Source organism: Hirundo rustica, chromosome 8 (genome assembly GCF_015227805.2).
Source record: "Hirundo rustica isolate bHirRus1 chromosome 8, bHirRus1.pri.v3, whole genome shotgun sequence".
NCBI classification, from domain to species: Eukaryota; Metazoa; Chordata; class Aves; order Passeriformes; family Hirundinidae; genus Hirundo; species Hirundo rustica.
The window spans coordinates 23,143,950-23,156,668 of record NC_053457.1 but is presented as its reverse complement, the minus strand read 5'-3'; the positions used below and the strand labels follow the sequence as shown (position 1 = coordinate 23,156,668).

At 53.2% G+C, this 12,719-nt stretch overlaps 1 protein-coding gene across 2 annotated transcripts in view; it reads left to right on the top strand.

Annotated features, from left to right (window-relative positions):
* SEMA4G (semaphorin 4G) overlaps positions 1 to 12,719 on the top strand; it is a 33,215-nt gene that overhangs the window by 1,815 nt on the left and 18,681 nt on the right. For both annotated transcript variants that reach the window (XM_040071918.2, XM_040071916.2), the window contains exon 2: positions 2,185 to 2,396. The gene's annotated coding sequence lies outside the window, so the exon portion shown is untranslated. The remainder of the gene's footprint in view (positions 1 to 2,184; positions 2,397 to 12,719) is intronic.

Here is a 12,719-nt window from a genome sequence, read left to right as displayed (position 1 = left end):
TTATTGGTGGAGCATATGGTTAGACTGCTGCAAAGGCATTTGAGAGGTAGGATTTCAGCACGGAAAAAGAATTCTAATACTGAGGGATGGATGCTGCAGCATCCATCGTTTTGCTCATCCATTTTCTGGGCACAGCCAGATCTGTCTCCAGTAGAGGTGTCTGTGCTCAGCACTGTCCAGCACCAGTCATGGGTGCCTGGGGGCTGCTGTGGTGATTCAAGCAAATGCTTCCAGGTCGTTGGGTTCCTCTGCTCATCCTGTCACTAGCAGGAATACTGGAGCCACAGTACTGACGCTGGTCCTCGGTTTTCTTTCCCAGGAGAACTGTATGTATAACATGCTATCCCTGGCTTGGGGGTTGTGTTTTAGTTTTTTGTTGGTTCGTCTCCCGCTGGTTTGTGGTGGTCGTGTGACTTTTTGTTTTACTGAGAAGGGGAAGTCAGAAAGATTTCTGCTGGAGATGACCCTCCTGATTTTCCTGGAGTCTTGTTCCTTGGGTTTGTGAGCTTTTGGAAAACTGCTTCTTGCCCGAAGTTCCCCAGTGGGAAACCCTGCTCTGTGCCAGAGGGGCAGCTGTTCCTACTGGCGTGTTAGTGCTTCTTTCTGCGTCCAGAAAGAGAGAAAAGGCTCTTGGGACTGGCTGACTTTGAACAGGGAAGAGGTTTGATGCACATGTAGGAGCCTAGGCATCTGCTGAGGATCTCCAAAGGAGCTGCCCGGAGTGGTTGGACTATCATTAATGGATTCAGCTTATTGCTTGTGGTTTAACTTATCAGAATTCATTTAATTGCTGTTTCCCCACCCTAGGCTGTGAAATACCTTCATGTTTTGCCTTGTAGATATTTTGCCAGCTTTACTGGCAGGGCCCCTTCTTATCATGTGTTGAAAAGGGCTTTCAGTGCTGGGGAACGGCGTGGGCTGCTGGTGGGAAGGATCCTAGGAAAAGTAAATTCCTCGAAGGGCTTCTCTTTGCAGAGGGGCTTTTAGTTTTGCCTGACTGATGCTTTTTTCAGCCAGGGCTTCCTCGCCTTTGCAGTCAGGAGTTTGGAAGGGAGTACTTTATCTGGTATCCAAAGCAAGGCTGGGTGGTGAGAGAAGAAAAACATTCGTGTCTTCCCATCTTGATTTTTTTGTATCTGTTTGCAGAAAGCCAGTCCTATATTTTCAGGCTGCTTTTAAGTGGCATTGGGATATACATTGTACTTTTTTGAACGCCTCCCCTGTCTCTGCGTGGTTGAGCTGCTGCTAATGTTTCACCTCCTTCGGTTTTCCTGCCACCTCCCAGTTCCCTGTAGAGAGGCCACAGGGAAGAGGATGGAAACTCCACTGGAATTGTTCCCTTCGTTGTCATCAAAGCCTTTGCCACCAGCCTAAAGCTTTTCGAGGCAGGTTTGGCCCGTATGGTGTGTAGGGGTGGATAAAGGGGCCATTTTCACACACCCTTGTCCCAGTGCTTCCCTTTGGGTTTGCATTTGCAGCTGAAGCTGCCTGAAGCCGGGCGAGCGATGCTCCTTCCCTCTCGCAGAGAGAAGCAGAAAGGGTAAATGGGTTTGTGCTGCTTTTGTGCTACGGGATGAGTCCTTCACCCGAGCAGTGAGTGCTGTCAGCTGGGGTTGGATGCAGGCTCTGGGGCTTTGCCTTTGGGTTTCAGGCTCTTCTCCCGAGGCGTGATGAAACTCCTGGCTCTCGGAGCAGATGCAGGAGCAGAGGGTCCCTCTCCTCTCTGGACTGACCACCAGGCTGCAGCTGGAATAAAAACAATAGCTTCAAGCTGCCTGGGGCAGTGGCGGGGAGAGGGAGAGCAAGGCATTCAGTTTCATGCTTTATTCACACTGCAGGCTTTTATAAGGGCAGTGTAAATCATGCAGAGCAGCCATGGGCTCCACACGTTGATCTGCGTCCTGGCGACTGAGCGTGTCCCCTTTGCCCTAACCAGGCTGTGAGGAGAGGCCTGCCAGGTGAGGATGCTGAGATGCTGCACTGCATGTCAGCTCTCCTCCACCTTTGTGAAGTGCTGCCAGCCTCCCCTGTGTACTAACCCATTCCTCCCCCCCCGCCAAGTATTTTGTGCTCCAGCATTGTTATGGTAAGGTTTGCGCAATGCAATGTGTTTTTTCCCTCCAGTTGATTTTCTCTGATTAGCCCATTTTTCCTCTTGCCCTCATTCTGTTTTTTTCCCCGCAGTATGCGAACGCCGTTTGCTGAGAAACTGTGTCAGCCTTCCTCTAATTAAGAGTCTGGCAGGAGGCAGCGCAACAGTAATTTTGGAGATGACGCTTCCAGTTTGGAGCTGACAGTGAGCTGAGGTGCTGCGGCAGGGGCTCGTGCTGGGGATGCGGGAATGTTCTCCGGCTGAGCAGGACAGGGGGACCCACGAGGAGCCTGGTGCAGGAGCAGTGAGTACCCTGGGTGCATCTCAGCTTGGGTGTTTGGACCGTGTCCTCTTGAAAAGCGGCTGCAGGAAGGGTTAAATCCGTGGTTATGTCACAGGTTTAGCCCTTTGTGAGGGAGACTCTGAGTGTGTAAAGGACAGGAAGAAATTGTAGCGGCCCTAAGTCGGCTGCGGCTCTCTGAAACAGTCGTAGTGTTGGAAAGTAAGATGGAGAGCTCAACAATTAAATGGCCTGAAAAAGAGCAAATAAGGAGAAGCGTTTCAATGGCACTCTGTAATATGGCTTCAGACCCCGTAGTTCTTTTATTATCAGGAAAGCTCAAAGCAAACAAAAGGAGACAGGAGCGGGGGATCTGCTTGCCTCGGGATGCTGCGGATGCTAAAAGCTTTGAGGTTCAAAGAGCATTTTATGGCAGAAAAATGCAGCGGGGTTCTGTGAAATGAAAGCGGTTCTCCCTGGCTGAGAAAGCGCCAGGCTGCTGATCCCTGGAGGGTGGAGCGTCTGCTGGGGAGATATCACAGATGTCTGTCCTGTTCCTTCACCCCCTGCAAGGTGCTAGGATTTGATCCAGTGCTGTGTTACTGCCCGTGTGCTTTATGGGAACAGCTGAGGGATTTCATGTCACCCCAGTTTCCAAACTGTCTGTGGTGTCCACCATTGTGTCTCACCATCCGCTCTTGAGACAGAAGTTGCTGTTGGAGGTGGTGCCAGCCCTTGCTCCGAAGGAGCCTAGTGAGGTGTATGGGATCAAATGTTTCATTTGGCTGAAGAAAACTCAGTGACATTTTTTTGATCTTTCTAATAACCCTGTGAGTGAGACTAGGAAAACAAGTTGTGTGGTTCAGGAGCTCCAGCAGAACACAGCCAACCACATGCCAGAGCTGACCTTCTTCCTCTTCCCTTCCACCCCATCCATGCATGTTTGCAGCTAGGGAGAAGTACAAATAAGAGCAGAGGAGGAGACTTTTTAAAAAAAATCCTTCCTGTGTGGTACCTCTAGAGCACAATTCAGCATTTTTCCTCTCTGCTTGCTGTGTCAGATTTGCCTCTTGGGGGCAACCTCACCCCACTCCGGCAGAGACCAAAGGGCGTTCAAATGCTTGGGGGCGATGACTCACTGCGCATCTCTCTCTGCCTTTGTGTTATCTGATCATTTTTAGCAATCGAGGTCATAATTTGCTGAAAGGATTTTAGGATTTAAGCCATCGAGGCTGACTGTCGGTGGCTTTTCAGAAACGATGCGATTGGCTCTTGAAGGTCCCTTTCTAAGCTTGGAGTCCTTCAAAGTTTTTTCCTGCCTTGGTGTCCTTCAGAGAGAGGAGAGGAGCACGGAAGGACATGTGTTTTGTGGTTCTGGTTTGATGGGCAGAACGTAAATCTCTGCAAGGATGATTTACAGTGTTCTCCTGGCTCTTTTGCCTGGTTTGGCTTGGACCACCGCTAAGCCTACCAGATAGTGCTGCAGACACTCTCTCTTGTCAGGGGAGAGAGCAAAATTGCTGCTCCAGCTCCATTTCAGCCCTGAGTCCCCGAGCCGGCGTCTGGTACAAACCTCGTCCACAATAAACCAGTTGCATTTATTTAAAGGGCGTTGAGGTATATGATGGAATAAAGGAAGTGTTATTCATGCTTTGTGCTGTGGTTCCTAATGGTACTTTACACGCTGATATGACCTACAAAGCCTGTTGTTTTGTGCCTGCAGTGCTCTGATGTTCTTCCTACCCTGAGGGTCAGAAATGACAAGAATAAATGATCGTGACGAGAGCCTTGCAAATCCCTGCTCCCTCTCCTTGGAAGTGTCCTTGCCAGGGCCCAGCTCAGTGACCTTGCTGGCACAGACAGCGGTGGGGAAGCGTCCTTGTCCGGCCCACAGGACTGAACAGAGTGGAGTTTCTGTGAGACGTGAGGGCAAATCCGTTTATCCGTATTTGTGTTTCACCTTCTCCCCAAAGCACAGGAATTGGGCTGAGCAGGGGGCTTGTCCCAAGCTGAAGGCACACAGGGCCCCTCCTCTGGAAAATACCAGGGAGGAGGCTGGAGCAAGTGAGGTTAACTGTGGACACCAAAGCTTAGGGGTGCAGGGCCCTGCAGCCTGTGCCTGCCCAGTGAAGGACTGAGTCAGCCCTGCTGGGGCAGCAGCTCCTGGCTCCAGCCAGCCTGGGCACTTGGACAGCAGCAACCACGCAGCTCATTAACCCAGCCCTCCGGCACTCGCTCTGCTGGCCTTGACACTGTCCTTCTTAATAGCTCCTCTTATTTCCTTTCCTTTTTTTTTTTTTTTTTTTTTTTTTTTTTTTTTTTTCCTTTTAATAAAGGTAAATTAGCTGTATGGATATGCAGGAACATGAATCAAAGGAATTCAGCTGACTGGAATCGTACAGAGATGTGCTAAAGCACCAGGATGTGGGGGATGCAGCCCGCTCAGAAAACACCTAAGGACAAAACCTGCTTGTAAGGCATCTCACTGCAGCCTCCTAAAATCTGATTATGTAGGGGGAGAAAAAAAAAGCAGGTTTAGGAATACATTAACTCAGTTGAACAGCACAGAAAGAAGGTACCAGCAAGAAGCAAATCAATTCCTGAAGGCTGCTGGGAAATTTCACAGAACTGGAGCTTCAGAGTAAGGCTGGCTGCACTTAGAAGAGTTATGTTTCACCTGAAATATTTAACGCTGGGCATTTGAAATGCTCTGTGTGTCCAAAGAGCCCACCAAAAATGTGCTTACGAGGAGATTTTAGAGGAACCCTGGGCTCATGCCATGCTGTTGATGGGTGAACCCAGATATTCACGTTGCTTGGTTTTGTTGGATTTTTTTTTTTGGTTTTGTGTTGGTTGGTTGGTTGGTTTGTTTTTTAAAAGAAAAGCATGGAAAGGATAAGTCCCTGGCCTCCATCACAGGGAAGCAAAATTATCCTGTAATGAATGCTGGTCTGCTTTTGGGACACGTGCTGACAGATCTGTTGTTAGGAGGGAGATGTTTCCATAGCAAAACCATCATCTTAAAAGGCACTGTAATGCAGTAGAGATGCTGTGGTGGCCCCGGGGACCATCTTCCCGCACCATTCTGAGCATCCTTCCAGGGAATATGGGAGAGTGATGGCAGGGGAGATCAGAGCAGCTCATGGCGATGCTCCCCACAGCACTGCCACAGCACCAGGGCTCTGCGGGCAAGGCTGTCAGCTCAGCGTTTTTCAGTCCTTTCTGACTTTAACAGAAAACTACAACAAAAACGCAATCTTGAAATAGCTCCTTTTATCTCTGCAGACAAACAACTTGCTTTGAGCATCATTGTCACTCAGGCTAAATTACTTTTAGATGTTTTTAATGACCGGGTAACGTTTTTCAGCTGTTTATTCTGCAGCACCCTGCTGAGGGACAGTCCATCTGTAAAGACCAAGGGTTCCAATATTGTGGTTGCTCTTCCTGACATTAATTTGGCTTTATTATTTGATATGTGATTCCCTGTGGCAGAGATGTTTTCAGCTAAATTTACTGCAACAAGCTCTGCTCTTTGCATAAAGGGGATCTGTTTCCAAAAGGAAAGGCTGGCTATGCATGTACGAGTGGAAGGTAAGGGATGTAGAGGAGAAACCCTGGGAGACTGAAGGTGACAGTCCAAATCCTGTCTGCACTGAGGGTGACATTACCGTTGGGCTGGAGGGATTTTAACCCATCATTTGCTACCTCTACCTTTCACTTTACTTGTAATGCGCGGCACGGAGAGCTGTGACTTGCAAACTGATCCCACCGGGGATGTGGATTGTGACATCAGCCGTGCAGGTTTCTCGAATCCCTCTTTCCAAGGCAGACACAGCTTTTGCATTCGTTTCTAAAGGCAACTTCTAAACCAGTTTCCTTCACCATCTCTGGGTTTTGCAGTGCTTCTGGGAGACTATATTTTTAAATCTTAGCTCATAAATTTTGGAAGCTACTTTCCTTCCCCACCCCCTCGCCCCTATCAAAGTGTCAGAGCTGAAGAAAAACTGCGAGAGTGATGGATGTGCCCGTCTCTGCTTGCCAGAGCTCTGCTGTGTGTGGGGGGCGTTATTTACTGCACTGCTGGGGTTGTTTCTTCTTTGGTGGCAGAGACAGCAGCGTAGGGATTTGGTGCCTGGGAAGGAGGGGTAGGATGCCCACGGGTCATCCAAACATTTGGCTGGAGGAGGCAGGGCTGGGAGAGAGGTTGCTTGGGCGCAGTGACACAGACAACAAAAAGGTGAAGCTGTGGGGACATGGATCCTTGTCTGATGGCTTGGCGCAGAGGGTGGATGCTGGGGGCCAACCTGCACCTTCCTGGCTTTAGCTCTGGGGGTGCAAGTTGGCTCACCCCAGAGAGCAGCTTTTAATTGCCACCAGTCTTATCCTATCCCTCATGCAACCCCGGGTATTTGTGTTACTGCTCTAGGCAGTGTGTGGCAGAGACCTGACCTGCCATGCAGGGGAAAACATAGGGGTCTGTGCCCTACCACAGAGAGAGACTCCCCTGTGCTCCCCGGCCAGGCTGGAGCCTGCCTGCTTTTACTGGGAGCAGCTGGGATGATGGGCAGAGGGGTTGTCTACATCCAGCCCAGCAAGTCACTTTTCTGGGAGGTATTCCTCTGTCTCTTCCCTGCCTGCAGCCACCTTTGTCCCGCTCCTGCCCCGGACTCGGGGCAAGACCCCACAATGAGCTTCAAAACTCTAATTTTCTAATGGAACTCCCAGTGCCTGCTGGCGTTCCCCCCCCATGCTGCAGGAGCATCCCGAAGCAGCTCCTCCTGGTTGAAAGGCAGGTCAGGACCCTGCCCTCCCGCAGTCTCACCAGCCCTTCCCTGAGGGCACGCTGCCGACAGATCCCGAGCCAGGGAGATGCTTTCCGCTGGCTTAGAGAGGTTTGCAGACAAGCAACCCAAACCCTGCCAGCTCCCCGTGTGAGCGCCTGTCCTCCGTGAACTCCCGTGCGTCTCTTGCAGCCGGGCTTGTGGGAACGGATCGGAGGCTGCTGTGACTCAGCTGCTTCTCCCTTGAGAAGATCTGCCCTGGCACGGTGCTTGGCTCTGCGGCTGGGGCTGCCGGCACCTGGCAGCCTTCATCAACAAATGGCCTTGGGCAGAACATCCCGGTTTCCACTGCCAAGCGTTTATGGGAGGAGAAATGCAGCATGTGATCTTGCAGGAAGTCGTGGCAGGGACTCTGCGCTGTACTGAGCTGGGGGGGAAAGCCCCGTGCCTCCCTGAAGCTGAGCCTTGGGCTGGAGGGGCTGCAGCACAGGCTGGCTCTTCTGGTCTGCCCCTGCCTTTTCCCATCTCCTTATAACTTTCTCAGACAAATTCTTCTGCAATTGTAATTTTCCCTGCTGGCTCTCAGCCTGAAGAAACAGTGGTTTGGAAAGTTTGCTCAATGACTTGAGGGGAAGAGGCTCTCAAGCCTTTCCTGCTCTGTGCCCACTGGAATATTTTTTTTTTCCCGGGGCTAATCTGTGGAGCATCACGCTTGGTTTGACGAGTCCATGACGCTCTCGGGAAACAAAGCCAAGCCTGGTGAGTGTGTACTCAGCTGCTGGGAAGCCCCAAGTGCTGCTGTCGGAGTCCAGGCAACACCATGGGGTCTTTTCTGTTCCTCTGCTTCACACAGCTCTGCCGGCCTGGAATCTGGGCGGGCTGCTCCCGCGGTGGGCAGAGGAGCCTGATGAGGTGGTGGGTGCTGGAGCAGTGAGACTGCCCCGTGGTGTGCGGCTGGTGTGCTCCCCATTGGGCTTTTTTTCCATGGAGGCAGGTAAAGCAGCAGCACAGGTCTCACAGCGTGGCTGAGGGATGGAGGGGCCCGGAAAAAGGTTGTTTTGCTTGTTACTTTCTCACGTCAGAAGGGGAAAGTACCCGTTTTTCCGCTGGTGGTTTTGACTTTGTAACAAGCCTCTCGCTGCGGTGTGGGCTGGCATGGCCTTAGCCTGAGTTTCACAACTCTTTTGTGGGTTTCGTAAAACCCCAGCGGCTGGAGCACCGTGATTTTGTAACTCTCAGCTGGCTTTTAAATCAGTCTGGAGAGGAGCTTGAAATGGTTGGATGCCTGCTGCCTCTCGGACCACAGAGGCTGGCAAACCAAATCCCAGATCTGGAGTTTTATCTTACTTTTTCTTACCTGGGGCAAGGGAAAGACAGGCTGCAGGTATTGCTGAGGAGAAGCCAGGCCTGCCTTAGGAAGCAGTTTCCTACCAAAGGCTGAGGATCCTGGTCAACCCCATGGGTCTGATAGGCGCTAATGCCCTGTTACTGCAGCAATTCCAAAACAGAGCCCTTTGTGACATGCTGCTCCCACGGTGTGCACCCTGCCAGTGTATTTCTAACTTAATCCTGGCTGCTATTTGATCCTGCCAAGTTGTTTGTATTTACACCTCTATGATGCACAACAAAATCCTCTGTCTGACCAAACGTGGTTCCCAGTAGTGGGAGAGGGGACATACAGCAGTGGGGAGTGTGGGGGTCTTACAACGAGTCACCCTGGACACCCCAGTGTGTGGCACGTCCTCTAAAATCTTGGCCATGCAGGGGAGGGGGAAAGAGGGCTGGAATCTGGGGGCTGGCATGTTTTGGGACTGCAGGCAGGGTGAGGGTCCCCCAGGGCCCAGGGTGACAATTGGTGCCGAGCTACAACCGAGCCAGACAAAGGTTCATCCCCAGCAGACCTTGAGGCACTTGGGGCAGAACAGTCTCACGCATTAAGCACCTTAAATCACGTCGTTCCATGCTCTGAGGGGGTCTGGGTGTCCCTCCAGGAAGGCTGCGGGCTGGCGGTGGCTGGGGAGGTGCCTGGCAGGGAGCAGCCGGCAGCGCTGAGCTGCAGCCTGAGTGGGTGCAGGCCGCCGTCTCCCAGGCTCGGGGCGAGCGCAGCGTGTGTGCTGGGAGAGCTGATCCGCGCTAATCCCATCAATATTTCACGGTGTCGTGGCCCTGTTATAATTCCTCGCGTCATCTGGGATGCCGGCCGGGATGAGGGTGCGGTGCCAAGTGAAACGTGAGAGCTGCCATGGCTTTGCCCTGGCTCCCTAGGCATCCGAGGGGTGAAAGGGGCTGTCTGGGAGCTGTTCCGCTCGCTGCCATGGGCAGAGCTGTGCGGCGCAAACAGCTGAACCCCAAAATGCCGGCTGTTGGCATCTGCCTGGTTTTGCCACGTGCAGGAGCGGTGGGGCTGTGCTGTGCTGTGCTGGGCAGCTGGCCCACGTACGGACGGGGCTGTGACATGGCAGAGCCTGCTCTACGCTGTCCTCTCCCTGTGGGACACGCTGCTTAAGTGACAACAAGAAATTAAACAGTAACCAGTCTCTGGGCTGGTGATGAGGGCGTGAAAGCATTTCCTTTTCCTAAAGGCAGTTTGGAATAACAGGGAGAGAGCATTACAGATAAAATCTGGGATGGTTTTGGGGAGGGGGGGCTTCCCGAGGCACCATGTTATGACTCAAAGGGTCCCCTGCTTTGGGCTGGCCCCTGGGCTGGGATAGGCGTTGTAGGGCTGTAAATCTTATGAGGAGCAGATGATGGAGCTGGGGTTGTTTAACCTGGAGAAAAGGATGTTCTGGAGAGACCATGTCACTCTACAGTTGCTCGAAAGGAGGTGAGGGTCACTCTCTTCTCCCAAGTAACAAATGATAGGACAAGAGGAAATGGCCTCAAGCTGCACCAGCGGAGGTTCAAATTGGACATCATGAAAAACTTATTCTCTGTAAGTGTGTTAAAGTATTGGAATGGACTGCCCAGGGAAGTGGTGGGGTCACCATCCCTGAAGATGTTCAAGAATCTACTGGACATGGCACTTAGTGCTGTGGTTTTGTTGACCAGGTATTTTTTGGTGAGAGGCTGGACTCAGTGATCTTGGAGATCACTTCCAGCTTTAATGATTCTATGATTCTAGAACTGCCCCAATAGGAAATTCCCCTTCCAGCACCTTCCTGGCTCTGGGCTAGGGTTGAAGCAGGAGCCAGACCTCCCTGCTTGGCAGAACCAACCCGTGGATATTGAGAGATGCAACTACAGGAGAGGGTTGGGTCTGTTTGGGCTCCTGCTACCTGGAACCCACTCTGACTCTTGGGAAAGCCATGCAAAGAAGAGAAGAGAAAGACCCTGGCCTTCAACCTTGCGGAGCCCTAAATTCCTTCAGTTAATCTCATGGGGGCAGCAGAGCAGGCAAAGCTCTGAAAATAGATCTGTTTCCAGCTGCCAATGACTCGTGTTAATTAATTAAAGCCTCGCAAGCTCGGGCCTGTAAAAGCGCAGTGCTGGTCGCGCCAGGCTCGGCTTGCTCTGCACTCACGCACTAATTATCCTACTGCAAGGCCAGCAGCTAACGAAGCTCCAAATTGTGCTGGGTTCGGCTTCCAGCCACGTGGGAGGCAGGGAGTGCTGTTGCAGGATGGGACGGGCACAGTGCCTTGGATGAGAGGGAGCTTTGGGCAGCCCTGTCCCAGCCCTGGCACCCCTTTCCCCAGCTCTCATGGACCAGTTCTCCCCATAACTGGTCGCACAGCCTCAAGCTGAGCCTCTGCTAAGGTAGGGAATGGGGTTTGGAGGGGCTATGGAGGACCAGCTGCCTTGCAGCACCTGAACGCCCCACACCTAGGTAAGACAGGCTGGCCAAGAACATCCCTGCCTGGCTCCCAGTGCGTGGGCCTCCCACTTCCGCAGGGTGGGCAGAGGGGCGAGGCAAAGCGGGGGGCGGAGGAGACGCTGGGTTTTGCCCAAGGACAGGAGGAAATGGTAATTAGCTTCTGGAGCACACAGGAGGCGAGGGCAGGGAGGTAGGGAGTGCTTGAGGAGGTGGGGAGAGTCTGCTCTGAGAGTGGGGAAAAGAATGGGTCCTGGGATATGGTGCTCAGAGAGGGGGTGGTGGCTGCCCGGGGAGTGTGTGCAAGGGTGACAGAGCCACCTGTCATCAGGAGCACTCAGATGAGTCCCTCCTCAGCTGAGACTCATTGGTGGGTGAGGACTGGGGGGTTTCAAACCTCTGTTACACTCCCTCCCACATACAGTGTTTGTAGGAGGTAGGATCCTGGCAGTCAGAGGCCTTGAGAATTGCAAGTCAGGCTCCCCACAGGAACACCCTGGCCTTGCCATCTTTACTGACCCTAAAGGTCCAGAAGGTGGTGGAATCTTAACTAGAGCTGACCTTCGTCCCCAGACAATGCTCAGCAACTGTAGCACAACCTGCTCAACCCTTTACCCTGCTGTGGGTCTGGCTCCAGGTCTGCAGGGCGTGGGGTTGGAGTGGCCTTTGTCCCCTTCCTGGAGACCCCACTCCTGGGAGGGGTTGGTGTGGAGTCGGGGGGATGAACTGGCATCCAGAGGTGATGGTGCTGGGACTGGGCACCACATGGCTTTGTAAACATGGGCTGGCATCACCTGGCCACCCTGCCAACCCAGGGAGAGCCGTAATCCAGTGTACAGCATTTCCCCACCTCCTGCTCCAGCTGATTTCCAACTGCCCTAGATCCAACCTGCTGATTACACACAGTGTTGGCTCAGAGTTTTGCTTTCAGGAGGCCTGCTGCTGCTGCGAGGAGTGAGGAGGGAGGGTTGGCCAGGTGCTGGAAGCTTACGAAAGGAAAGCAAACACAGGCCTGGACCTGGCAGCTCCTCCACATGGGGAGGAGCTGCAGAAGCCACCCAGGATAAAAAGGCTCCACACAGTGCCCCAGAGAAACCATTACCTGCCTGTGTTTCCAAACAACCTTCCGCCATGGGTGAATGGCGAGACGTGCTGAGAGCAGAGGGAAGATGGGGCACCGTGCCTGACTCAGGCGTGCAGTGCAGGGTGCTGGGGTGACTTTGAGGAGCAAGGAACCTTAGTGAGCACCACGGCACTGCTGGGCGGCTGTGCTGTGCTGACACCGGTGCCTCTTACTGGGGGCTGCGGGGTGATGGTACTGGTAGCGTGTGCTTGCTGTGCTGGCAGAGTACGATGACGCTTATCTGCGTTCAGTCACGCTTTTTCACAGTCACAAGTCCACAACACCAGCCCTTTGCCTCCCTGACTTTGCAAAGGGCGTTCACAAGGGCCTTTTGGGGGCTGCATCACCCAAACATCCTGCACTGATTGAACCCCCAGCCCACCCTACCTGCTGGGGGCCGACCGGGGGCTGCACGGCAGCATCCCGTCCCTGCCTGCCCGCCACTCTGCCGGGGGAAATGCCGCCACCTGCTTCCACGCAACGCAGGCAGGGGCGTCCCTGCTTCGCTCCGCTCCCCACCTCCTCCTCTTCCTCTTCTTCCTCCTCATCCACGCAGGTGCCGGTAGGCGGCAGTGCGGGGCCCGGGCTCGGTCCGGCGCGGTGCGGCCGCGCGTAGCCGGGCTGTGCGA